Below are 26,523 nucleotides of genomic sequence, written 5' to 3'. Positions count from 1 at the left end.
GGTTAGGGTTACGGTTTTGGTTAGGGTTAGGGTTAGGTGTTAGGGTTAGTGTTAGGGCTAGGGGTTAGGGTTAGGGTTAGGGTTAGCGGTTACAGCTAGGGTTAGTGGTTAGGGATAGGGTTAGGGTTAGGGGTTAGGTTACCATTAGGGGTTAGGGTTAGGTTTAGGGGTTAGGGTTAGGGTTAGGTGTTATGGTTAGGGGTTAGGGTTAGAGTTAGGGTTAGGATTTAGGGTTAGGGTTAGTGTTAGGGTGAGAGTCAAGGTTAGGGTTAGGGGTACGGTTAGGGATAGGAGTTAGGATTAGGGTTAGGGTGAGGGGTTAGGGTGAGGGGTTAGGATTAGGGTTAGGGTTTAGGATTAAGGTTAGAGTTAGTGTTAGGGATTAAGCTATCTTTCAACTGGTGCATACTTATTGGTGTGAGTATGTAGCAGCATTCTAAGTGAGGAGGTTCCATGAATACTGCTCTACTGCACCTGGAGACACACCTTCCAAGCCTGCATTTTTCCACTTGCGTTGCACGAGCTTCTGACAAACATCTATAGTGAATATGTTCAAAACTCCATCTGCAGAAGAGGGGCAAGATTGGGGAAGAGAAGGGTCCCCAAATCACCTGTCCCCACCAAATTACCTAGATAACCTTCAAATCATCCTGAAAATCTATGAATGCGGCTTGAGATTAAAGAGAGAACAGCTGGAATGCTACAGTGAGAAGAGTTCACGCTTCTGTCAAGGTAGGAAGACGGGGGAAAAAAGAAATAAGGAAACAAAAGGCATCTAATATGGAGGGGCCCCGCGAGGAGCTGGGCTAAGGCAGGTGCGAGTGCCCCCAGGACAGGAAAGCTCTGTCCCAGAGAAGCAGTTGCTTCACCAATCTTCCCTGGTGGAAAGGTGCTTGCAGGGAGTTAGAGCAGGACCCCAGGAGGGTGGGGATGCCCTCAGGCTTCCTGGGACACTAACAGACACCTGTGCCCCGGGGATAGTGCGCCACACCCTGCCGCTGAGCTCCCTAATGGGCTGCAGCACGCATACAGCTGGACCCAGGAGCAGCTCGGAGGGGCTCGGGTGGCCGCTCTGCAGAGGAAGCTGCACGGCTGGGAGCGCAAATCCAACAGCGCAAGCCCCCGGAGCGCAGGGCGTGGGGGGACACAGCCCAGGATCTGATCTACCCCCGGGACAGGCAGAGGCCAGGACGGCCCAGGACAGCAAGGACGCTCCTGCCCTGAGCTGGGCAGATCAGCGGCCCCGCCCCAGAGCATCCAGACCCCTGCAGATGGAGAGCTTCGTAGTTACTATGGGAGCTGAATCCAGGGGTCCAGAGCTGGCTGCCGGCTCTGTGGTTGTTCCTCCTGGGGCCTCACGGGGTAAACAACAACCCCCACTGAGCCCTGCACCAGACAGGGGGCTGAGCAGCTCCCCCAAGCGCTAACACCTGAAAATCAGCACAACAGGCCCCTCCCCCAGAAGACCAGCTAGACGGACAAGTTCCAGGGGAAGTCAAGGGACTTTAAGTATACAGAATCAGAAGATACTCCCCCATGTTCTTATTTTTATTTTTTGCTTTTTGATTTCTGTTTGCTTCCCCCACCCTTTTTCCCTTTCTTTCCTTTTCTTTCTTTTTCTTCTCTTTTTTTCTTTTTTCTTCCTTTTTTCCTTTTCCTTTTTTTCTTTTCCTTCCTTCTTTATCTCCTCTGTTTTTCTTCTTTACTCAATACAACTTGTTTTTGGCCACTCTGCACTGAGCAAAATGACTAGAAGGAAAACCTCACCTCAAAAGGAAGAATCAGAAACAGTCCTCTCTCCCACACAGTTACAAAATCTGGATTATAATTCAATGTCAGAAAGCCAATTCCAAAGCACTGTTATAAAACTACTTGTGGCTCTAGAAAAAAAGCATAAAAGACTCAAGAGACTTCATGACTGCAGAATTTAGATCTAATCAGGCAGAAATTAAAAATCAATTGAATGAGATGCAACCCAAACTAGAAGTCCTAACGACAAGGGTTAACGAGGTGGAAAACGAGTGACTGACATAGAAGACAGGTTGATGGCGAAGAAGGAACCTGAGGAAAAAAGAGACAATTAAAAGACCATGAGGATAGATTAAGGGAAATAAATGACAGCCTGAGGAAGAAAAAACCACATTTAATTGGGGTTCCCAAGGGCGCTGAAAGGGACAGAGGTCGAGAATATGAATTTGAACAAATCATACCTGAAAACTTTCCTAATCTGGGAAGGGAAACAGGCATTCAGATCCAGGAGATAGAGAGATCCCCCCTAAAATCAATAAAAACCATTCAACACCTCGACATTTAATAGTTAAGCTTGCAAATTCCAAAGATAAAGAGAAGATCCTTAAAACAGCAAGAGACAAGAAATCCCTGACTTTTATGGGGAGGAGTATTAGGGTAACAGCAGGCCTCTCCACAGAGACCTGGCAGGCCAGAAAGGGCTGGCAGGATATATTCAGGGTCCTAAATGAGAAAAACATGCAACCAATAATACTTTATCCAGCAAGGCTCTCATTCAAAATGGAAGGAGAGATAAAGAGCTTCCAAGGCAGGCAGGAACTGAAAGAATATGTGACCTCCAAACCAGCTCTGCAAGAAATTTTAAGGGGGACTCTTAAAATAACCCTTTAAGAAGAAGTTCAGTGGAAAAATCCACAAAAACAAGGACTGAATAGATATAATGATGACACTAAACTCCTATCTTTCAATAGTAACTCTCAACGTGATCGGGCTTAATGACCCCATCAAAAGGTGCAGGGTTTCAGACTGGATAAGAAAGCAGGACCCATCTATTTGTTGTCTACAAGAGACTCATTTTAGACAGAAGGACACCTACAGCCTGAAAGAAAAAGGTTGGAGAACCATTTACCATTCAAATGGTCCTCAAAATAAAGCAAGAGTAGCCATCCTCGTATCAGATAAACTAAAATTTACCCCAAAGACTGTAGTGAGAGATGAAGAGGGATACTATATCATACTTAAAGGATCTATCCAAAAAGAGGACTTAACAATCTTCACTATATGCCCTGAATATGGGAGCTGCCAAATATATCAATCAATTAATAACAAAGTTAAGACATACTTAGATAATAATACACTTATACTTGGAGACTTCAATCTAGCGCTTTCTACACTCGGTCTTCTAAACACAACATCTCCAAAGAAACGAGAGCTTTAAATGATACACTGGACGAAATGGATTTCATAGATATCTACAGAACTTTACATCCAAGCTCAACTGAATACACATTCTTCTCAAGTGCACATGGAACTTTCTCCAGAATAGACCACATACTGGGTCACAAATCGAGTCTGAACCAATACCAAAAGATTGGGATCGTCCCCTCCATATTCTCAGACCATAATGCCTTGAAATTAGAACTAAATCACAACAAGAAGTTTGGAAGGACCTCAAACACGTGGAGGTTAAGGACCATCCTGCTAAAAGATGAAAGGGTCAACCAGGAAATTAAGGAAGAATTAAAAAGATTCATGGAAACTAATGAGAATGAAGATACAACCGTTCAAAATCTTTGGGACACAGCAGAAGGAGTCCTGAGGGGGAAATACATCGCAATACAAGCATCCATTCAAAAACTGGAAGGAACTGAAATGTAAAAGCTAACCTTACACATAAAGGAGCTAGAGAAAAAACAGCAGATGGATCCTACACCCAGCAGAAGAAGAGAGTTAATAAAGAATCGAGCAGAACTCAATGAAATCGACACCAAAAGAAGTGTGGAACAGATAAACAAAACCAGGAGTTGGTTCTTTGAAAGAATTTTTTTAAATTTATTTTTTATTGGTGTTCAATTTACTAACATACAAAATAACCCCCAGTGCCCGTCACCCATTCACTCCCACCCCTCACCCTTCTCCCCTTCTACCACCCCTAGTTAGTTTCCCAGAGTTAGCAGTCTTTACGTTCTGTCTCCCTTTCTGATATTTCCCACACATTTCTTCTCCCTTCCCTTATATTCCCTTTCACTATTATTTATATTCCCCAAATGAATGAGAACATATAATGTTTGTCCTTCTCCGACTGACTTACTTCACTCAGCATAATACCCTCCAGTTCCATCCACGTTGAAGCAAATGGTGGGTATTTGTCATTTCTTTTTTTTTTTTTTTTTTTGGACACTTCTCTCCTTACTTTTTATTTTTTTTTTATTTTTATTTTTTTGAAGAATTAATTTATTTTTTATTGGTGTTCAACTTACTAGCATACAGAATAACCCCCAGTGCCCGTCACCCATTCACTCCCACCCCCCGCCCTCCTCCCCTTCCACCACCCCTAGTTCGTTTCCCAGAGTTAGCAGTCTTTACGTTCTGTCTCCCTTTCTGATATTTCCCACACATTTCTTCCCCCTTCCCTTATATTCCCTTTCACTATTATTTATATTCCCCAAATGAATGAGAACATATAATGTTTGTCCTTCTCCGACTGGCTTACTTCACTCAGCATAAACCCTCCAGTTCCATCCACGTTGAAGCAAATGGTGGGTATTTGTCATTTCTAATAGCTGAGTAATATTCCATTGTATACATAAACCACATCTTCTTTATCCATTCATCTTTCGTTGGACACCGAGGCTCCTTCCACAGTTGGCTACCGTGGCCATTGCTGCTATAAACATCGGGGTGCAGGTGTCCTGGCGTTTCATTGCATTTGTATCTTTGGAGTAAATCCCCAGCAGTGCAATTGCTGGGTCGTAGGGCAGGTCTATTTTTAACTGTTTGAGGAACCTCCACACAGTTTTCCAGAGTGGCTGCACCAGTTCACATTCCCACCAACAGTGTAAGAGGGTTCCCTTTTCTCCGCATCCTCTCCAACATTTGTTGTTTCCTGCCTTGTTAATTTGCCCCATTCTCGCTGCTGTGAGGTGGTATCTCATTGTGGTTTTGATTTGTATTTCCCTGATGGCAAGTGATGCACAGCATTTTCTCATATGCATGTCGGCCATGTCTATGTCTTCCTCTGTGAGATTTCTGTTCATGTCTTTTGCCCATTTCATGATTGGATTGTTTGTTTCTTTGGTGTTGAGTTTAATAAGTTCTTTATAGATCTTGGAAACTAGCCCTTTATCTGATATGTCATTTGCAAATATCTTCTCCCATTCTGTAGGTTGTCTTTTAGTTTTGTTGACTGTATCCTTTTTTTTTTTAATTTATTTTTTATTGGTGTTCAATTTACTAACATACAGAATAACACCCAGTGCCCGTCACCCATTCACTCCCACTACCCGCCCTCCTCCCCTTCTACCACCCCTAGTTCGTTTCCCAGAGTTAGCAGTCTTTACGTTCTGTCTCCATTTCTGATATTTCCCACACATTTCTTCTCCCTTCCCTTATATTCCCTTTCACTATTATTTATATTCCCCAAATGAATGAGAACATATAATGTTTGTCCTTCTCCGACTGACTTACTTCACTCAGCATAATACCCTCCAGTTCCATCCACGTTGAAGCAAATGGTGGGTATTTGTCATTTCTAATAGCTGAGTAATATTCCATTGTATACATAAACCACATCTTCTTTATCCATTCATCTTTCGTTGGACACCGAGGCTCCTTCCACAGTTTGGCTATCGTGGCCATTGCTGCTAGAAACATCGGGGTGCAGGTGTCCCGGCGTTTCATTGCATTTGTATCTTTGGGGTAAATCCCCAACAGTGCAATTGCTGGGTCGTAGGGCAGGTATATTTTTAACTCTTTGAGGAACCTCCACACAGTTTTCCAGAGTGGCTGCACCAGTTCACATTCCCACCAACAGTGTAAGAGGGTTCCCTTTTCTCCGCATCCTCTCCAACATTTGTTGTTTCCTGCCTTGTTAATTTTCCCCATTCTCACTGGTGTGAGGTGGTATCTCATTGTAGTTTTGATTTGTATTTCCCTGATGGCAAGTGATGCAGAGCATTTTCTCATGTGCATGATGGCCATGTCTATGTCTTCCTCTGTGAGATTTCTGTTCATGTCTTTTGCCCATTTCATGATTGGATTGTTTGTTTCTTTGGTGTTGAGTTTAATAAGTTCTTTATAGATCTTGGAAACTAGCCCTTTATCTGATATGTCATTTGCAAATATCTTCTCCCATTCTGTAGGTTGTCTTTGAGTTTTGTTGACTGTATCCTTTGCTGTGCAAAAGCTTCTTATCTTGATGAAGTCCCAATAGTTCATTTTTGCTTTTGTTTCTTTTGCCTTCCTGGATGTATCTTACAAGAACTTACTATGGCCGAGTTCAAAAAGGGTGTTGCCTGTGTTCTTCTCTAGGATTTTGATGGAATCTTGTCTCACATTTAGATCTTTCATCCATTTTGAGTTTATCTTTGTGTATGGTGAAAGAGAGTGGTCTAGTTTCATTCTTCTGCATGTGGATGTCCAATTTTCCCAGCACCATTTATTGAAGAGACTGTCTTTCTTCCAATGGATAGTCTTTCCTCCTTTATCGAATATTAGTTGCCCATAAAGTTCAGGGTCCACTTCTGGATTCTCTATTCTGTTCCACTGATCTATGTGTCTGTTTTTGTGCCAGTACCACACTGTCTTGATGACCACAGCTTTGTAGTACAACCTGAAATCTGGCATTGTGATGCCCCCAGATATGGTTTTCTTTTTTAAAATTCCCCTGGCTATTCGGGGTCTTTTCTGATTCCACACAAATCTTAAAATAATTTGTTCTAACTCTCTGAAGAAAGTCCATGGTATTTTGATAGGGATTGCATTAAACGTGTATATTGCCCTGGGTAACATTGACATTTTCACAATATTAATTCTGCCAATCCATGAGCATGGAATATTTTTCCATCTCTTTGTGTCTTCCTCAATTTCTTTCAGAAGTGTTCTATAGTTTTGAGGGTATAGATCCTTTACATCTTTGGTTAGGTTTATTCCTAGGTATCTTATGCTTTTGGGTGCAATTGTAAATGGGATTGACTCCTTAATTTCTCTTTCTTCAGTCTCATTGTTAGTGTATAGAAATGCCACTGATTTCTGGGCATTGATTTTGTATCCTGCCACGCTACCGAATTGCTGTATGAGTTCTAGCAATCTTGGGGTGGAGACTTTTGGGTTTTCTATGTAGAGTATCATGTCATCGGCGAAGAGGGAGAGTTTGACTTCTTCTTTGCCAATTTGAATGCCTTTAATGTCTTTTTGTTGTCTGATTGCTGAGGCTAGGACTTCCATTACTATGTTGAACAGCAGTGGTGAGAGTGGACATCCCTGTCTTGTTCCTGAACTGTATCCTTTGTTGTGCAAAAGCTTCTTATCTTGATGAACTCCCAATAGTTCATTTTTGCTTTTGTTTCTTTTGCCTTCGTGGATGTATCTTGCGAGAAGTTACTATGGCCGAGTTCAAAAAGGGTGTTGCCTGTGTTCTTCTCTAGGATTTTGATGGAATCTTGTCTCACATTTAGATCTTTCATCCATTTTGAGTTTATCTTTGTGTATGGTGAAAGAGAGTGGTCTAGTTTCATTCTTCTGCATGTGGATGTCCAATTTTCCCAGCACCATTTATTGAAGAGACTGTCTTTCTTCCAATGAATAGCCTGTCCTCCTTTATCGAATATTAGTTGACCATAAAGTTCAGGGTCCACTTCTGGATTCTCTATTCTGTTCCACTGATCTATGTGTCTGTTTTTGTGCCAGTACCACACTGTCTTGATGACCACAGCTTTGTAGTACAACCTGAAATCTGGCATTGTGATGCCCCCAGATATGGTTTTCTTTTTTAAAATTCCCCTGGCTATTCGGGGTCTTTTCTGATTCCACACAAATCTCAAAATAATTTGTTCTAACTCTCTGAAGAAAGTCCATGGTATTTTGATAGGGATTGCATTAAACGTGTATATTGCCCTGGGTAACATTGACATTTTCACAATATTAATTCTGCCAATCCATGAGCATGGAATATTTTTCCATCTCTTTGTGTCTTCCTCAATTTCTTTCAGAAGTGTTCTATAGTTTTGAGGGTATAGATCCTTTACATCTTTGGTTAGGTTTATTCCTAGGTATCTTATGCTTTTGGGTGCAATTGTAAATGGGATTGACTCCTTAATTTTTCTTTCTTCAGTCTCATTGTTAGTGTATAGAAATGCCACTGATTTCTGGGCATTGATTTTGTATCCTGCCACGCTACCGAATTGCTGTATGAGTTCTAGCAATCTTGGGGTGGAGGCTTTTGGGTTTTCTATGTAGAGTATCATGTCATCGGCGAAGAGGGAGAGTTTGACTTCTTTGCCAATTTGAATGCCTTTAATGTCTTTTTGTTGTCTGATTGCTGAGGCTAGGACTTCCAGTACTATGTTGAACAGTAGTGGTGAGAGTGGACATCCCTGTCTTGTTTCTGATCTTAGGGGAAAGGCTCCCAGTGCTTCCCCATTGAGAATGATATTTGCTGTGGGCTTTTCATAGATGGCTTTTAAGATGTCGAGGAATGTTGCCTCTATCCCTACACTCTGAAGAGTTTTGATCAGAAATGGATGCTGTATTTTGTCAAATGCTTTCTTTGCATCTAATGAGAGGATCATATGGTTCTTGGTTTTTCTCTTGCTGATATGATGAATCACATTGATTGTTTTACGGGTGTTGAACCAGCCTTGTGTCCCAGGGATAAATCCTACTTGGTCTTGGTGAATAATTTTCTTAATGTACTGTTGGATCCTATTGGCCAGTATCTTGTTGAGAATTTTTGCATCCATGTTCATCAGGGATATTGGTCTGTAATTCTCCTTTATGGTGGGGTCTTTGTCTGGTTTTGGAATTAAGGTGATGCTGGCCTCATAGAATGAATTTGTAAGTACTCCATCTCTTTCTATCTTTCCAAACAGCTTTAGTAGAATAGGTATGGTTTCTTCTTTAAATGTTTGATAGAATTCCCCTGGGAAGCCATCCTGCCCTGGATTCTTGTGTCTTGGCAGGTTTTTGATGACTGCTTCAATTTCCTCCCTGGTTATTGGCCTGTTAAGGTTTTCTATTTCTTCCTGTTCCAGTTTTGGTAGTTTGTGGCTTTCCAGGAATGCGTCCATTTCTCCTGGATTGCCTAATTTATTGGCGTATAGCTGTTCATAATATGTTTTTAAAATCGTTTGTATTTCCTTGGTGTTGGTAGTGATCTCTCCTTTCTCATTCATGATTTTATTAATTTTAGTCTTCTCTCTCTTCTTTTTCATAAGGCTGGCTAATGGTTTATGTATCTTATTAATTCTTTCAAAGAACCAACTCCTGGTTCTGTTGATCTGTTCCACAGTTCTTCTGGTCTCGATTTCGTTGAGTTCTGCTCGAATCTTTATTAACTCCCTTCTTCTCTTGGGTGTAGGATCTATTTGCTGTTTTTTTCTCCAGCTCCTTTATGTGTAAGGTTAGCTTTTGTATTTGAGTTCTTTCCAGTAGTTGAATGGATGCTTGTATTGCGATGTATTTCCCTCTTAGGACTGCTTTTGCTGCATCCCAAAGATTTTGGATGGTTGTATCTTCATTCTCATTAGTTTCCATGAATCTTTTTAATTCTTCCTTAATTTCTTTGTTGATCCTTTCATCTTTTAGCAGGATGGTCCTTAACCTCCACGTGTTTGAGGTCCTTCCAAACTTCTTGTTGTGATTTAGTTCTAATTTCAAGGCATTATGGTCTGAGAATATGCAGGGGACGATCCCAATCTTTTGGTATCGGTTCAGACCCGATTTATGACCCAATATGTGGTCTATTCTGGAGAAAGTTCCACGTGCACTTGAGAAGAATGTGTATTCAGTTGAGTTTGTATGTAAAGTTCTGTAGATATCTGTGAAATCCATTTGGTCCAGTGTATCATTTAAAGCTCTCGTTTCTTTGGAGATGTTGTGCTTAGAAGACCTATCGAGTATAGAAAGAGCTAGATTGAAGTCACCAAGTATAAGTGTATTATTATCTAAGTATTTCTTCACTTTGGTTAATAATTGATTTATAGGGATCCCTGGGTGGCGCAGCGGTTTGGCGCCTGCCTATGGCCCAGGGCGCGATCCTGGAGACCCGGAATCGAATCCCACGTCGGGCTCCCGGTGCATGGAGCCTGCTTCTCCCTCTGCCTATGTCTCTGCCTCTCTCTCTCTCTCTCTGTGACTATCATAAATAAATAAAAATTAAAAAAAAAATAATTGATTTATATATTTGGCATCTCCCACATTCGGGGCATATATATTGAGGATTGTTAAGTCCTCTTGTTGAATAGATCCTTTAAGTATGATATAGTGTCCCTCTTCATCTCTCACTACAGTCTTTGGGGTAAATTTTAGTTTATCTGATATAAGGATGGCTACCCCTGCTTTCTTTTGAGGACCATTCGAATGGTAAATGGTTCTCCAACCTTTTATTTTCAGGCTGTAGGTGTCCTTCTGTCTAAAATGAGTCTCTTGTAGACAGCAAATAGATGGGTCCTGCTTTTTTATCCAGTCTGAAACCCTGCGCCTTTTGATGGGGTCATTAAGCCCGTTCACATTCAGAGTTACTATTGAGAGATATGAATTTAGTGTCATCATGATAACTATTCAGTCCTTGTTTTTGTGGACTGTTCCACTGAACTTCTTCTTAAAGGGGAATTTTAAGAGTCCCCCTTAAAATTTCCTGCAGAGCTGGTTTGGAGGTCACATATTCTTTTAGTTTCTGCCTGTCTTGGAAGCTCTTTATCTCTCCTTCCATTTTGAATGGGAGCCTTGCTGGATAAAGTATTCTTGGTTGCATGTTCTTCTCATTTAGGACCCTGAATATATCCTGCCAGCCCTTTCTGGCCTGCCAGGTCTCTGTGGAGAGGTCTGCTGTTACCCTAATACTCCTCCCCATAAAAGTCAGGGATTTCTTGTCTCTTGCTGTTTTAAGGATCTTCTCTTTATCTTTGGAATTTGCAAGCTTCACTATTAAATGTTGAGGTGTTGAACTGTTTTTATTGATTTTAGGGGGGGATCTCTCTATTTCCTGGATCTGAATGCCTGTTTCCCTTCCCAGATTAGGAAAGTTTTCAGCTAGAATTTGTTCAAATACATATTCTGGGCCTCTGTCCCTTTCGGCACCCTCGGGAACACCAATTAAACATAGGTGTTTCTTCCTCAGGCTGTCGTTTATTTCCCTTAAACTATCTTCATGGTCTTTTAATTGTTTGTCTCTTTTTTCCTCAGTTTCCCTCTTTGCTATCAACTTGTCTTCTATGTCACTCACTCGTTCTTCCACCTCGTTAACCCTCGTCATTCGGATTTCTAGTTTGAATTGCATCTCATTCTTTTGATTTTTAATTTCTGCCTGATTGGATCTAAATTCTGCAGTCATGAAGTCTCTTGAGTCCTTTATGCTTTTTTTCTAGAGCCACCAGTAGCTGTATAATAGTGCTTCTGAATTGGCTTTCTGACATTGAATTGTAATCCAGATTTTGTAACTCTGTGGGAGAGAGGACTGTTTCTGATTCTTTCTTTTGAGGTGAGGTTTTCCTTCTAGTCATTTTGCTCAGTGCAGAGTGGCCAAAAGCAAGTTGTATTGGGAAAAGGAGAAAAAAAGAGGAGAGATAGAAGGAAAGAAAAGAGAAAGCGAAAAAAAAGGAAGAAAAAAAACGAAAAAAAAAGAGAAAGAAAAAGAAAGAAAGGAGAAAAAAGGGGTGTGGGGGAAGGAAACAAATCAAAAAGCAAAACAAAAAAAAAAAAGAAAAGAAAAAAAAAAGAAAAAGAAAAAAAAGAACCATGGGGGAGTATCTTCTGATTCTGTGTACTTTAAGTCCCTTGGCTTCCCCTGGAAGTTGTCAGTCAGTCTAGCTGGTCTTCTGGGGGAGGGGCCTGCTGTGCTGATTTTCAGGTGTTAGCAGTTGGGGGAGCTGCTCTGCCCCTGCCTGGTGCAGGGCTCAGTGGGGGTTGTTTACCCCGTGAGGCCCCAGGAGCAACAGCCCTAGTGGCGGGGCCAGCTCTGGAAACCTGGATTCAGCCCCCGCAGGAACTCTGGAGCTCTCCGTCTGCAGGGCCTGGAGGCTCCGGGGCGGGGCCGCTGATCTGCTCAGCTGGGGCAGGAGCGTCCTTGCTGTCCTGGGCCCTCCCGGCCTCTGCCTGTCCCGGGGGGAGGCCGGATCCTGGGCTGTGTCCCGGCGCCCTGTGCTCCGGAGCCTGCGCTGTTGGCTTCGCGCTCCCGGGCCGCGTAGCCCCTCCGCGGAGCCGCCGCCCGAGCCCCCCCCCCCGCCTCCGAGCTGCTCCTGCAACCGCGCAGCCCCCTCCGCACGGAGCCTCTTCCTCTGCCGGAGCCCCTCCTAGCTGCTCCGGGTCCCGCCGTGCACGCTGCAGCCCTTAGGGAGCTCGGCGCACTCTCCTGGGCGCGCAGTTGCTCTGTTACTGTTCCGGGGAGCCCGAGGGCATCCTCGCCCTTCTGGGTCCTGCTCCAACTCCCTGCGAGCCCCTTTCCGCCCGGGAAGGTTGGTGCAGCTCCTGCTTCTCCGGGACGGGGCTCTCCTGTCCTAGGGACACTCGCCCCGGCCTCAGCCGGGCTCCTCGCGGGGCCCCTCCCCCTTGGAGGCCTTTGTTTCGTTATTTCTTTTTCCTCGTCTTCCTACCTTGATAGAAGCGCAAACTCTTCTCACTGTAGCCTTCCAGGTGTTCTCTCTTAATTCTCAGGCCGAATTCATAGATTTTCAGGATAATTTGAAGGTTTTCTAGGTAATTTGTTGGAGACAGGTGATTTGGAGACCCTACTCTTCCGCCATCTTGCCCCTCCCCCCTATAATACCTTTCTCGTTCTTTGAAAGAATTAATAAGCTAGTTAAACCATTAGGCAGCCTTGTTAAAAAGAAGAGAGAAAACTCAATAAAATCATGAATGAAGAAGGAGAGATCACTACCAACACCAAGGAAATACAAACGATTTTAAAAACATATGAGCAGCTATACGCCAATAAATTAGGCAATCTAGAAGAAATGGACGTATTTCTGGAAAGCCACAAAATACCAAAACTGGAACAGGAAGAGATAGAAAACTTGAACAGGCCAATAAACAGGGAGGAAATTGAAGCAGTCATCAAAAACCTCCCAAGACACAAAAGTCCAGGGCCAGATGGCTTCTCAGGGGAATTCTATCAAACATTTAAAGAAGAAACCATACCTATTCTACTAAAGCTGTTTGGAAAGATAGAAAGAGATGGAGTACTTCCAAATTCGTTCTATGAGGGCAGAATCACCTTAATTCCAAAACCAGACAAAGACCCCACCAAAAAGGAGAATTACAGACCCATATCCCTGATGAACATGGATACAAAAATTCTCAACAAGATACTAGCCAATAGGATCCAATAGTACATTAAGAAAATTATTCATCATGACAAAGTAGGATTTATCCCCGGGACACAAGGCTGGTTCAACACCCGTAAAACAATCAATGTGATTCATCATATCAGCAAGAGAAAAACAAGAACCATATGATCCTCTCATTAGATGCAGAGAAATCATTTGACAAAATACACCATCCATTCTTGATCAAAACTCTTCAGAGTGTAGGGATAGAGGCAACATTCCTAAACATCTAAAAAGCCATCTATGAAAAGCCCACAGCAAATATCATTCTCAGTTGGGAAGCACTGGGAGCCTTTCCCCTAAGATCAGGAACAAGATAGGGATGTCCACTCTCACCACTGCTATTAAACATAGTATTGGAAGTCCTAGCCTCAGCAATCAGACAACAAAAAGACATTAAAGGCATTCAAATTGGCAAAGAAGAAGTCAAACTCTCCCTCTTCGTCGATGACATGATACTCTACATAGAAAACCCAAAAGCCTCCACCCCATGATTGCTAGAACTCATACAGCAATTTGGCAGAGTGGCAGGATACAAAATCAATGCCAAGAAATCAGTGGCATTTCTATACACTAACAATGAGACTGAAGAAAGAGAAATTAAGGGGTCAATCCCATTTACAATTGCACCCAAAAGTATAAGGTACCTAGGAATAAGCCTAACCAAAGATGTAAAGGATCTATACCCTAAAAACTATAGAACACTTCTGAAAGAAATTGAGAAAGACACAAAGAGATGGAAAAATATTCCATGCTTCTGGATTGCCAGAATTAATATTGTGAAAATGTCAATGTTACCCAGGACAATTTACATGTTTAATGCAATCCTTCTCAAAATACCATGGACATTCTTCAGAGAGTTAGAACAAATTATTTTAAGATTTGTGTGGAATCAGAAAAGATCCCGAATAGCCAGGGGAATTTTAAAAAAGAAAACCATAGCTGGGGGCATCACAATGCCAGATTGCAGGTTGTACTACAAAGCTGTGGTCATCAAGAAAGTGGGGTACTGGCACAAAAAGAGACACATAGGTCAATGGAACAGAATAGAGAATCCAGAAGTGGACCCTCAACTTTATGGTCAACTAATATTCCGTAAAGGAGGAAAGACTATCCACTGTAAGAAAGACTGCCTCTTCAATAAATGGTGCTGGGAAAATTGGACATCCACATGCAGAAGAATGAAACTAGACTACTCTCCTGCACCATACACAAAGATAAACTCAAAATGGATGAAAGATCTAAATGTGAGTCAAGATTCCGTCAAAATCCTAGAGGAGAACACAGGCAACACCCTTTTTGGACTTGGCCACAGTAACTTCTTGCAAGATACATCCACGAAGGCAAAAGAAACAAAAGCAAAAATGAACTATTGGGACTTCATCAAGATAAGAAGCTTTTGCACACCAAAGGATAGAGTCAGCAAAACTAAAAGACAGCCTACAGAATGGGAGATTTTTGCAAATGATGTATCAGATAAAGGGCTAGTTTCCAAGATCTATAAAGAACTTCTTAAATTCAACAGCAAAGAAACAAACAATCCAATCATGAAATGGGCAAAAGACATGAAGAGAAATCTCACAGAGGAAGACATAGACATGGCCAACATGCACATGAGGCTAGCTATCAGGGAAATACAAATCAAAACCACAATGAGCTACCACCTCACAGTGAGAATGGGGCAAATTAGCAAGGCAGGAAACCACAAATGTTGGAGGGGATGCGGAGAAAAGGGAAACCTCCTGCACTGTTGGTAGGAATGTGACCTGGTGCAGCCACTCTGGAAAACTGTGTGGAGGTTCCTCAAAGAGTTACAAATAGACCTGCCCTTCGACCCAGCAATTGTACTGATGGGGATTTATCCCAAAGATATAGATGCAATGAAATGCCGAGACTCCTGTCCCCGATGTTTCTAGCAGCAATGTCCACAATAGCCAAACTGTGGAAAAAACCTTGGTGTCCATCGAATGATGAATGGATAAAGAAGATGTGGCTTATGTATACAATGGAATATTACTCAGCCATTACAAATGACAAATACCCACCATTTGCTTCAACGTGGATGGAACTGGAGCGTATTATGTTGAATGAAATCAGTCAATCAGAGAAGGAAAATATTATATGTTCTCATTCATTTGGGAATATAAATAATAGTGAAAGGGAATAGAAGGGAAGGGAGAAGAAATGGGTAGGAAATATCAGAAAGGGAGACAGAACGTAAAGACTGCAAACTCTGGGAAACGAACAAGGGGTGGTGGAAGGGGAGGAAGGGGGGTTTGGGGGTGAATGGGTGATGGACACTCAGGGGGACACTTGATGGGATGAACACTGGGTGTTATTCTTTATGTGGCAAATTGAAGACCAAAAAATAAATTTATTATTATTTATGGGCGTTAGAACCTACCACCATCAAATTGAAAAAGGCCGTTGGAAATCGCTGTATTTTTTTTTCATGGCAGTGTTCTTTATAATAATTGTAAATTAGAAACAATCATCAATAGAATTAAGGTAAATTAGAGCACATATTTCCCATTTAAAAATATTTAGAAAGCAATATGCAGAGTTGAAGAGGTATCTTAAAGCTCACCACATAAAACTCTTGTGGTCGAGAAAAAATTCTTTTAATCATAAATTTATTATTTATCGGTGTTCAATTTGCCGACATACAGAATGACACCCAGTGCTCTTCCTGTCAAGTGCCCCCCTCAGTGCCCGTCACCCCCAACCCCCGCCCTCTTCCCCTTCCAACACCCCTAGTTCGTCTCCTAGAGTTAGGAGTCTTTATGTTCTGACTCCCTTTCTGATATATCCTATCCGTTTCTTCTCCCTTCTCTTCTATTCCCTTTCACTATCATTTATATTCCCAAATGAATGAGACTATATAATGTTTGTCCTTCGATTGACTCATTTCACTCAGCATAATACCCTCCAGTTCCATCCACGTTGAAGCAAATGGTGGGTATTTGTCATTTCTAATGGCTGGGTAATGTTCCATTGTATACATAAATCACATCTCTTTATCCATTTATCTTTTGATGGACACCGAGGCTCCTTCCGCAGATTGGCTATTGTGGACAGGAAATCGCTGTATTGAACTCAGATCCACGTGAGTACAGGCCTGACACTTACTTCCACATGCTTTTCACACAACCTCTTCCAGCACCTAACATAACATAAGGATGTTAGGAGCTATGTCTACAGGCAGTCAGGATGCGAGAGTCTCCTGCCCTGAGCTCAGCTCTCGCAAGGAAGTATGCCTCGAAGTCAGCTTTCAACTAGCTCCACTCTCTGAAGCAAGTTCCACCTGGACATTGCATTCAAGTAGCTTCTCATGTATGGAAGTTTATATGTAGCACACATCTATGAGAGGAATTCCTCGGAATTTGCTGGATTCAGCTTGGAGACACTAGTCTTGTGGGCCTGCACCTTCCACTTACCTCTCACACCACTTCTGTCATGCATCGAACATAGGACTTTTAGAAGCGAAGGGTACATGCAGTCAGGATGTGGCAGATACAGGCCATAACCTCAACTCTCAGAAATGTGTATGCCTTGGAGGCAGATGTCTGCTACCCGCTCATTTATGGGAGTTAGAACCTAGCACCATCTAACTGAAGAAGGCTGTTGGAAATCCCTTTATTGAACTTAGATACACGTGAGTACAGGCCTGACGCTTCCACATGCTTTTCACACAACCTCTTCCAGCACGTAACATAAGGATGTTGGGAGCTACACCTACAGGCACTCAGGATGCGGGAGTGTCCTGCCGTCAGCTCAGCTCTCACAGGGAAGCATGCCTAGAAGCCAGCTTTCAACTAGCCGCCTTCTTGTTGGAGTTAGAACATAGCAGCATTTTAAGTCAGGAGGATTCATGAATAACACTCTACTGCACCAGGAGACACAGCTTCCAGGCCTGCATGTTTTCACTTGCATCTCAGAGCTTCTGACAAACATCCTTAGTGAGGATGTTCGAAACTCAATCTGCAGGCAGTTTGGAACTGTGAGGACTGCGTGTGAGCTCAAAACTCCGAAGCAATTTCCCCTTGGACAATGCGTTCAACTAGCTTCTCATGTATGGAAGTTTATATGTAGCACACATCTCTGAGAGGAACTCGTCGGAAATTACTGGAGTCAGCTTGGAGACACTAGTCTTGTGGGCCTGCACCTTCCACTTACCTCTCACACCACTTCCGTCACGCATGGAACATAGAACTTTTAGAAGTGAAGGGTACATGCAGTCAGGATGTGGGAGGTACAGGCCATAAGCTCAACTCTCAGAAGTGTGTATGCCTTGGAGGCAGATGTCTGCTAGTTGCTCATTTATGGGAGTTAGAACCTAGCTCAATCTAATTGAAGAAGGCTGTTGGAAATCACTTTATTGAACTCAGATACATGTGAGTACAGGCCTGACGCTTCCACATGCTTTTCACACAGCCTCTTCCAGCACGTAACATAAGGATGTTAGGAGCTATGCCTACAGGCAATCAGGATGCGTGAGGGTCCTGCTCTCAGCTCAGCTCTCACAGGGAAGCATGCCTAGGAGGCAGCTTTCAACTAGCTGCGTTCTTTTTTTTTTTAATTTTTTTTGTTGTTCAATTTACCAACATACGAATAACCCCCAGTGCCCGTCACCCACTCACTCCCACCCCCCGCCCTTCTCCCCTTCTACCACCCCTAGTTCATTTCCCAGAGTTAGGAGTCTTTATGTTCTGTCTCCCTTTCTGATATTTCCCACACATTTCTTCTCCCTTCCCTTATATTCCCTTTCACTATTATTTATATTCCCCAAATGAATGAGAACATATAATGTTTATCCTTCTCCGATTGACTTACTTCACTCAGCTAGCTGTTTCTTACTGCACTGAGAATGTAGCAGCATTCTAAGTCAGGAGTTTCCATGAATAACATGCTACTGCACCTGAGGACACAGCTTCCAAGCCTGCATTTTTCCAATTGCATCCCAGAGCTTCTTACAAACATCTCTAGTGAGGATGTTCAAAACTCAATCTGCAGGCATTTTGGTATTGTGAGGGAGTGCGTGTCAGCTCCACTCTCTGCGCCTTTTGATGGGGTCATTAAGCCCGTTCACGTACAGAGTTACTATTGACAGATATGAGCTTAGTGTCATCATGATACCTATTCAGTCCTTGTTTTTGTGGATTGTTCCACTGATCTTCTTCTTAAAGGGGAATTTTAAGAGTCCCCCTTAAAATTTCTTGCAGAACTGGTTTGGAGGTCACATATTTTTTTCAGTTCCTGCCTGTCTTGGAAGCTCTTTATGTCTCCTTCCATTTTGAATGAGAGCCTTGCTGGATAAAGTATTCTTGATTGCATGTTCTTCTCACTTAGGACCCTGAATATATCCTGCCAGCCCGTTCTGGCCTGCCAGGTCTCTGTGGAGAGGTCTGCTGTTACCCTAATACTCCTCCCCATAAAAGTCAGGGATTTCTTGTCTCTTGCTGCTTTAAGGATCTTCTCCTTATCTTTGGAATTTGCAAGCTTCACTATTAAATGTCGAGGTGTTGAATGGTGTTTATTGATTTTAGGGGGGATGTCTCTGTTTTCTGTATCTGAATGCCTGTTTCCCTTCCCAGATTAGGAAAGTTTTCAGGTATGATTTGTTCAAATACATATTCTGGGCCTCTGTCCCTTTTGGCGCCCTCTGGAACCCCAATTAAATGTAGGTTTTTCTTGCTCATGCTGTCGTTTATTTCCCTTAATCTATCCTCATGGTCTTTTAATTGTTTGTCTCTTTTTTCCTCAGTTTCCCTCTTTGCCATCAACTTGTGTTCTATGTCACTCACTCATTCTTCCACCTCGTTAACCCTCATCGTTAGGACTTCTAGTTTGGATTGCATCTCATTCAATTGGTTTTTAATTTCTGCCTGATAAGATCTAAATTCTCATTTATGCTTTTTTCTAGAGCCACTAGTAGCTTTATTTTTTTTTTTTTTTTTTTTTTTTTTTTTTTTTTAAATTTTTATTTATTTATGATAGTCACACAGAGAGAGAGAGAGAGAGGGGCAGAGACATAGGCAGAGGGAGAAGCAGGCTCCATGCACCGGGAGCCCGATGTGGGATTCGATCCCGGGTCTCCAGGATCGCGCCCTGGGCCAAAGGCAGGCGCCAAACCGCTGTGCCACCCAGGGATCCCCCACTAGTAGCTTTATAATAGTGCTTTGGAATTGGCTTTCTGACATTGAATTGTAATCCAGATTTTGTAACTGTGTGGGAGAGAGGACTGTTTCTGATTCTTTTGAGGTGAGGTTTTCCTTCTAGTCATTTTGCTCAGTGCAGAGTGGCGAAAAACAAGTTGTATTGGGAAAAGGAGAAAAAGAATGGAGAGGAAGAAGGAAAGAAAAAAGAAAAAGAAAAAAGAAAAAAGGAAGAAAAAAAAAGAAGAAAAAGAGAAAGAAAAAGAAAAAAGGGAAAAAAAGGTGGGGGAAGAAAACAAATTAAAAAGCAAAAAACAAAAACAAAACAAAACAAAAACAAAAAACAAAAAACCAAAAAAACAAAACACAGTGAAGTATCTTTTGATTCTGTATACTTTAAGTCCCTTGACTTCCCCTGGAACTTGTCTGTCTAGCTGGTCTTCTGGGGGAGGGTTCGGTTGTGGTGATTTTCAGGTGTTAGCACTTGGGGGAGCTGCTCAGCCCACTGACTGGTGCAGGGTTCAGTGGGGGTTGTTTACCCCATGAGGCCCCAAGGTGGAACAACTACAGTGGCGGCGGCCAGCTCTGGAGCCCTGGCTTCAGCTCCCTCAGTAACTACAGAGCTCTCTGTCTGCAGTGGCCTGGATGCTCCGGGGGCGGGTCGCTGATCTGCTCAGCTCGAGGCAGGAGCGTCCTTGCTGTCCTGGGCCCTCATGGCCTCTGCCTGTCCCAGGGGTAGGCCGGATCCTGGGCTGTGTCCCCGGCGCCCTGTGCTCCAGGGCCTGCGCTGTTGGATTCGTGCTCCCATCCGTGCAGGCCCTCTCTGCAGAGCCACCGCCCGAGTCCCTCTGAGCTGCTCCCGGGTCAATGTGTGCGCGTGCGTCAGTCCTTTAGGGACCTCGGCGCACTCTCCCCGTGCGCAGTTGCTCTGTTAGTGTCCCAGGGAGCCGGAGGGCATCCCTGCCCTCCTGGGGTCCTGCTCTAACTCCCTGCGAGCGCCTTTCCACCGGGAAAGATTGGTGAAGCTCCTGCTTCTCCAGGTCGGGGCTTTCCTGTCCTGGGGACACTCGCCCTGGCCTCAGCCCGGCTCCTCGCGGGGCCCCTCCCCCTTGGATGCCTTTTGTTTCTTTATTTCTTTTTCCCCCGTCTTCCTACCTTGATAGAAGCGTGAACTCTTCTCACTGCAGCATTCCAGCTATTCTCTCTTGAAATCTCAGGCCGAATTCGTAGATTTTCAGGATGATTTGAAGGTTATCTAGGTAACTTGGTGGGGACAGTTGATTTGGGGACCCTACTCTTCTGCCATCTTGCCCCTCTCCCTCTCCCCTAATTTGCAATTTTAAAGCTAAGGCATTTTTTCAAGTAATCAATACATTAGAAATTTATATGTCATCTAATTTATAGAATTCAAATCAAACTGCCATATTATGATGCAAGCATAAGATGTTTGTTATATAAGACAGAATTCTTAATTTCTATGATAGCTTCACATCTAAGTTAATCACTTCAACCTATCCTATTCAAGGTTGAACCTAGTTAAAATCCAAAAATCTAATCCTAGTTCTAGGTCTCAAAATTCAACCCTCTAAAAATAATTATAATACCACTAGCTGGAGTACCTTCTTAAAAGACTGTGGCATGAAGGAATAAAAATATTTGTATCTACAGGAGTCTCAAAAATGACAACTTCTTTGTCTAGTTTTTTTTTTCTGAATGATCAAAATAACTTCTCCCAATGGAATATCTGGCAATTTATACTGCCAATCTAGTTCAACGAGACTTTGTAAAAGCACAGTTGCAAGAATTATATTTGTCATTTTTTTTGGTCAACTATCTCCTCAACAACAACAGTTGATTAGCACATATCTGTCAAAATATACTTTGAATCAACATCTTTCCTTTACTTAAAAACCTGAATCTATACTGGAATAATCAGAATGACATATTGTTTTTTTTTAAAACATTAATATAAAAGTTGTCTCTGCTATTTTCCTACAGTTTCCCAATGCCCCGTCCTTTATTTTGAAATCCTGTTAGTGGGACAGTAGCCAAATATTACCTCAATTCTTATGTTGAAGGTAAAGACAGGGGAATGACAACTAATGCCTTGTTGTAATGAAAAACAGCCAAAACTGTCAGGTGACATGAGGATAAGGGGAAAACAGTTCAAACATTTGGAGAGCTGACCTCCTAAATATTTTTAACACTTCCTGTCTATGCAAGCTAAATGGAAGATAAAATCCTCAAAAGATCTGGGTTAAAATGACATAAGATTGGGTGCAGGTGGGGAGGGAAGGGATTTAGCTTTTCTGACATACTGTTTTCATCTGAGCACAATGCCACAAACTTTAATAAAAGAAGGAAAATATAAAACGACTCAATGTATCAGTGAATAAGGAACAACTGACTGATTACTTCAGCTTTGAAACTCTCTATTACCAGCGTTCTCTAGAGCCAGGTAAATACCCAGCAAATACAGTTAGTACAGTTGTTAAAATCTGTGACAGAACTTAGGTACAGAAAACAATTAAGTTACCCATTAAATCACCATAATTTGCCACTCAATTGGCCTGTAAAATACGTGTGTTTATAGATAGAGTATATTGAGAATGATTTGGCAAAGAAAAGTTGAGGATAAAATCCATCTACTACTTATTCTCAATAAGAACTCCAGTTTCCAGTTTGGAACTGTTATTAGTAGTTATTCCACTTTCTTTATCTTTTGGGCGTTTTTGAGGCAAACTGTCTTACCCAATTACATGCTTTGAAAATTTTCAACTGATAAAAACCTGTACAAGGAAATGATTTAAAAATCACCAAAAAGCCAAAGGACGAGATGTTCAAGACTTTAGACAGTATCTAAGAGAGAATACAATCAGAGAATGGCTACAGTCAGGTGGACAGAGATCAGAATGGCGGAATTCCTTCCCTGTTGTAATGAATATTCAAAAACCACCAGTGGTTTGGTGACTATCACTGGTTACAGTAGTAAAACAGAAGGGGAAAGCCTGGTACAGAAAGCTGACTGGCTCAGAGAAAACCTAAGTGGTGACAAGAGCCTAAAGGCACATACAGGTACGCATATTTTATACTGGATGTGATCCACTTACATGGCCCCTGTTGAATCTCTTGGGGGACCAACAGTAAAGCAAGTTTAGAACTTCATATCTTGAGACATCTCTAACAAGATGCTGATCCAATGTGGTTCCAAATATCTTCTGTTTTCCTGGCTCACCTGAAGAGCAAAAAACACTACAGAGGATGTGGGAACTGAATTTCTTTATGTAGCTTTTTCTAGAGCAACTGTCTGAAAGTTTTGGCCCAATCTTTTATGAAGACTGGAGATGACACACTTGAGGGACTAGTGGAAAACAAAATTCAAATGAAAAGGTGGAGTGAGGCATCTAAATGCAGAATATGAGAGCAAAAGATAACTGACCGTCGTAGTAGGTAAATCAGCATTTCTAATCTGTAAGCGGGAGGAGGCAGAGAAAGGAGAGAAAAAATAGGCACAGATGTTTCTCCCTCCACTCCCTCACCCCAATTGCTACTAAAAATTTCCAAAGTGCCTAAACTTTTGGATCACAACTAGGGAGTGAATAAGCAAGGTTAATTGGAAAGGTAAACATTTTGTCAAGTCTCCCTCCTCTGGCTATGTGACATTATTATTATTATTATTTTTTTGCTATGTGACATTATTAAGCTGCAGGGAGGCCTCTCAGATAATACTTTTTTTCTAAGAACAGATTCTGGTGTAATACAGCTTGAAGCAATAAGAAAGAGAAATATAAACTCAATTTATGCAAAAAGAAGTCACAGGGCAATATACCATATTGACAAAGTTTATTTAATTCTGTTTTTCAAAAGGGGAGGGACAGCTTTCATACAATAAGAAATCAGAACAAAAGTAGTTTTTATGTAATAGAAAATATTTTTCTAAACTAAGCAAAACAAACTGCATGCTTCATCCCCTTAGGAAATATTATCCTCTGGAAAGATAATCTTAAAAAAAACTAATATTAGCAAAAGCAAATCTGATGTACATTACCACACAAAGGCATAAAAATGTAGTCCATAATATTTAGATTCAATCCAGTAACTTTTAAAAAACATTTTACCTAAATATTATATTACAGTTATTCTCCAGAATTCATGTAACAGCCTGGAACATAAAACAATTTTCTTTCCAAATATCTTCCATTTTAACCAGTTTACTTGAACTATGTCTGGGAAAAATAGAATTTTCTGACAAATAGGATTGGAGAACCAATTAGATCCTTACCTGACGTGGCTGCTCATTCATTCGTTGTGGGTCTGATTTCACTTTATTACTAGGGTGAGTTGTGACTTTGGTTACTGGTTGTTTGAAAATTGATGTGGTTTGTCTGATTGGCAATGTTGTATTCAAGTCTGGTTTACCTGGTGGATATAAGCATGTTTTCATTAATATTATGTATAAATATAATTTGGTCCATTTTTTATTAATTCATTATCCATTACTTTTAAGTTTCTATTTAAATTCCAGTTAGTTTACATTGTAGTATTAGTTTCAGGTGTGCAACACAGTGATTCAACACTTCCATATATTACCCAGTGCTCATCACTAGTGCACTGCTTCATCCCCATCATCTACTTAACCCATGCCCGAACCCCCTCCCCTCTGGTGTCAATCAGTTCTCTAGAACTAAAGAATCTGTTTCTTGGTTTGTCTCTTTTTTTTTCCCCTTTGATTTTTAAGTTGACCTATTTAAATAATCTCTATATCCAATGTGGAGCTCGAACTCACGACCGTGAGATCAAGAGTCACATGCTCCTCTGAGCCAGGGAGGCACCTCTGTTTTGTTTCTTAAATTCCACGAATGAGCAAAATCACATAGATGGAGCTAGAGATTATTGTGTTAAGTGAAATAAGTCAGAGAAATACCATTATCCATTACTTTAAATCATATTATACCAAACTTCTCAATCTCAGCATTATAAATACTCGAAAGGACACTTTTAGCACTTCATTATACAAGACATACATGAAATTTTCCTATCATAAAAAGCTTTACTTTTTATAAAAAGTTTTCTGTGTATTTTACAATGTAAGGAAATTAGCTATATGTAATGCATGATTAATTTGATTAGCCAGATATTCAGGACTTTTAAATGAATAAATTGTGCTTATGGATAACACAAAAAGGAGCATTTTCAGAACAATCATCAGGATAGCAATCATCTCAACACTTGAGAATGGAGGAAAATATTGGTATACTTGGCCTTTAAAATGTGAACAACCTGGTCAGCTATTAGGAGGCCAGGTTTACATAAAACCATATAAGTTAAACTTCACTCTCAAAAGATAACTAGAGATGGAAGTTCTAACAAATAGAACTCAATTTAGCAACAAACATATCTTTTAATCATCAGTAAATAAAATCTAAGATGTGTTCTAGTAAAGTCAAAATGTGGCAGAGTTACTATTCATTTGTGATGGAGGAGCAGAGGGGCAAGGAAGGAGAAGAAGAAGGAAAGAAAGAACAAAATGTGATTTAATCATTGTATATTCTGATGCTGGCAAAAATCTATATATACATAAACAGTCATCTGTATCTGAAACAATATACATCTGGTCTTTTTGATACACGCACTTGATAAATCTACAGGAGGGTATTCAATGAACTTTTGTCTTTACAACTCTCCCCAGATAAAAACTGTGCTATCAACTTCCAGGCTCCAAAAGAATGGTTCTCAAACTTCAGCACACATCAGTACCACCCAGGGGATTTATTAAAACATGATTCCTGGGCCTCAGCCCTAGAGATTCTGATTCAGGAGAGATGAAGTGAGGCCTGGGAACTTGCATTTCTATTAAGGTTGCACGTGATGCTGATGCTACTGATCCAGGGACCACCTGGTGAAACACTATAACAAAGATTGCAAACTTGTTGCAGAAGAACCAAGTTTAACTCATAGGTGTAATTTGTTCAGTTTTTAGCATATTAAAATGAGCAAACATCTACAGGATCTGGAGATTTCACATAAAATACATATTCTAGCTTAAAAATTAAAAGATCTAGAAATACTGGACTTGATTTGGCCAAAACAGGCCATAATTAATTAGTAACGGCTGCTCACAAGGGTTTCCCTCATCCGACCCTAACTTTCCCGAACCTGAACCCTAAATTGAACCCTAACCCTCCCCCTAAACCATAATCCAAATCCGTAAACTTAACAGTAACCCTTACACTCACACTAAACCCTAATCCTAACCCTAACCCTAACACTAACCTTAACCCTAACGCTACACCACAAATCTAACCCTAACCCCAACCTGAAGCCTAACACTAACATTAAGCATAGTTCCATTTGGAACTTAGGTGTGACATGCCATTGTGTTGGATGTATCGTGTTGGTCAAAACCCATCACGAAACACCTCGCGGTGACACAGGGATATTTATGCCACAGGTCATTATCGCTGGGAGCCATTGTGAAGGCTGCGAACCCCAGAGCCCAGAAGGAAGCACCTCGGACTCATTCAAAATAGAACAGGACACAATTGGACGGTTTGACTACAGAAGATGACCATGGCTGCATCTTGTAGCATTCCCATCCCATCCTGCTTCCCCCATTGAAATGAGACCAGAGGTAAAGTGACCATTGTGATATTACGTTGCTGGTACCCAGGCCACTCTCAAGTGGTACCCCATGCCACATCTCACCCATTCATATCAATGCACCATCCTTAAAATTGCACCTCAGATACACAGGGCAGCAGCTCACGTGCGTTACAAATATCATCCATAGACCCCTGATGATGTCCCTAGGAAGGAGATTCTGCCTCTTCTATCACCGTGCAGGGTGGGAACCTGGGGACTATGTGAGAGACACGGTGGGTTAGATAGGTCACAGATTTGGGAAAGTAAGCACAGAAAGAAAGGTCTGAATTCAGATTCGTCTCAGGAAAGTAGGACCTTCCTTGCATTTTCAGAGAGTTCTGCCTATGGTATTTTTGGCTCCTGATGTAAAGTTACGAGATAACGTGGGGCAAGCAGTCATCTGCCAAGAAGGGGCTCTGGATAGGTCTGACTGAAGG

The 26,523-nt window shown here is 41.7% G+C and overlaps 2 long non-coding RNA genes across 6 annotated transcripts in view; one reads left to right on the top strand and one right to left on the bottom strand.

Moving 5' to 3' along the window:
• Positions 1 to 26,523, top strand: part of LOC140642583 (uncharacterized) — a 45,446-nt gene that overhangs the window by 5,311 nt on the left and 13,612 nt on the right. Inside the window, exons 1-3 of one of the 3 annotated variants that reach the window (XR_012039024.1) lie at positions 356 to 542; positions 634 to 732; positions 25,896 to 26,075. This is a non-coding gene — a long non-coding RNA (uncharacterized lncRNA). Of the gene's footprint in view, positions 1 to 355; positions 733 to 25,895; positions 26,076 to 26,523 lie in introns of those variants that run through there. The other 2 variants (XR_012039023.1, XR_012039025.1) reach the window with 2 other exon arrangements.
• Positions 416 to 26,523, bottom strand: LOC140642584 (uncharacterized). Of its 3 annotated transcripts, XR_012039027.1 has the most exons (4): positions 26,150 to 26,523; positions 23,727 to 23,863; positions 22,555 to 22,679; positions 416 to 564 (listed from the first exon to the last, which is right to left on the bottom strand). It is a non-coding gene; the product is annotated as an uncharacterized lncRNA (long non-coding RNA). The 3 variants fall into 3 exon arrangements; XR_012039028.1 differs by lacking the exon at positions 416 to 564 and having other exon boundaries at positions 21,083 to 22,696; XR_012039026.1 differs by lacking the exon at positions 416 to 564 and having other exon boundaries at positions 21,087 to 22,679.

The sequence above is a fragment of the Canis lupus genome, chromosome 11 (assembly GCF_048164855.1).
Source record: "Canis lupus baileyi chromosome 11, mCanLup2.hap1, whole genome shotgun sequence".
Taxonomy (NCBI): Eukaryota; Metazoa; Chordata; class Mammalia; order Carnivora; family Canidae; genus Canis; species Canis lupus.
The sequence above is the reverse complement of the archived record's forward strand: the minus strand, read 5'-3'. Positions and strand labels throughout refer to the sequence as shown.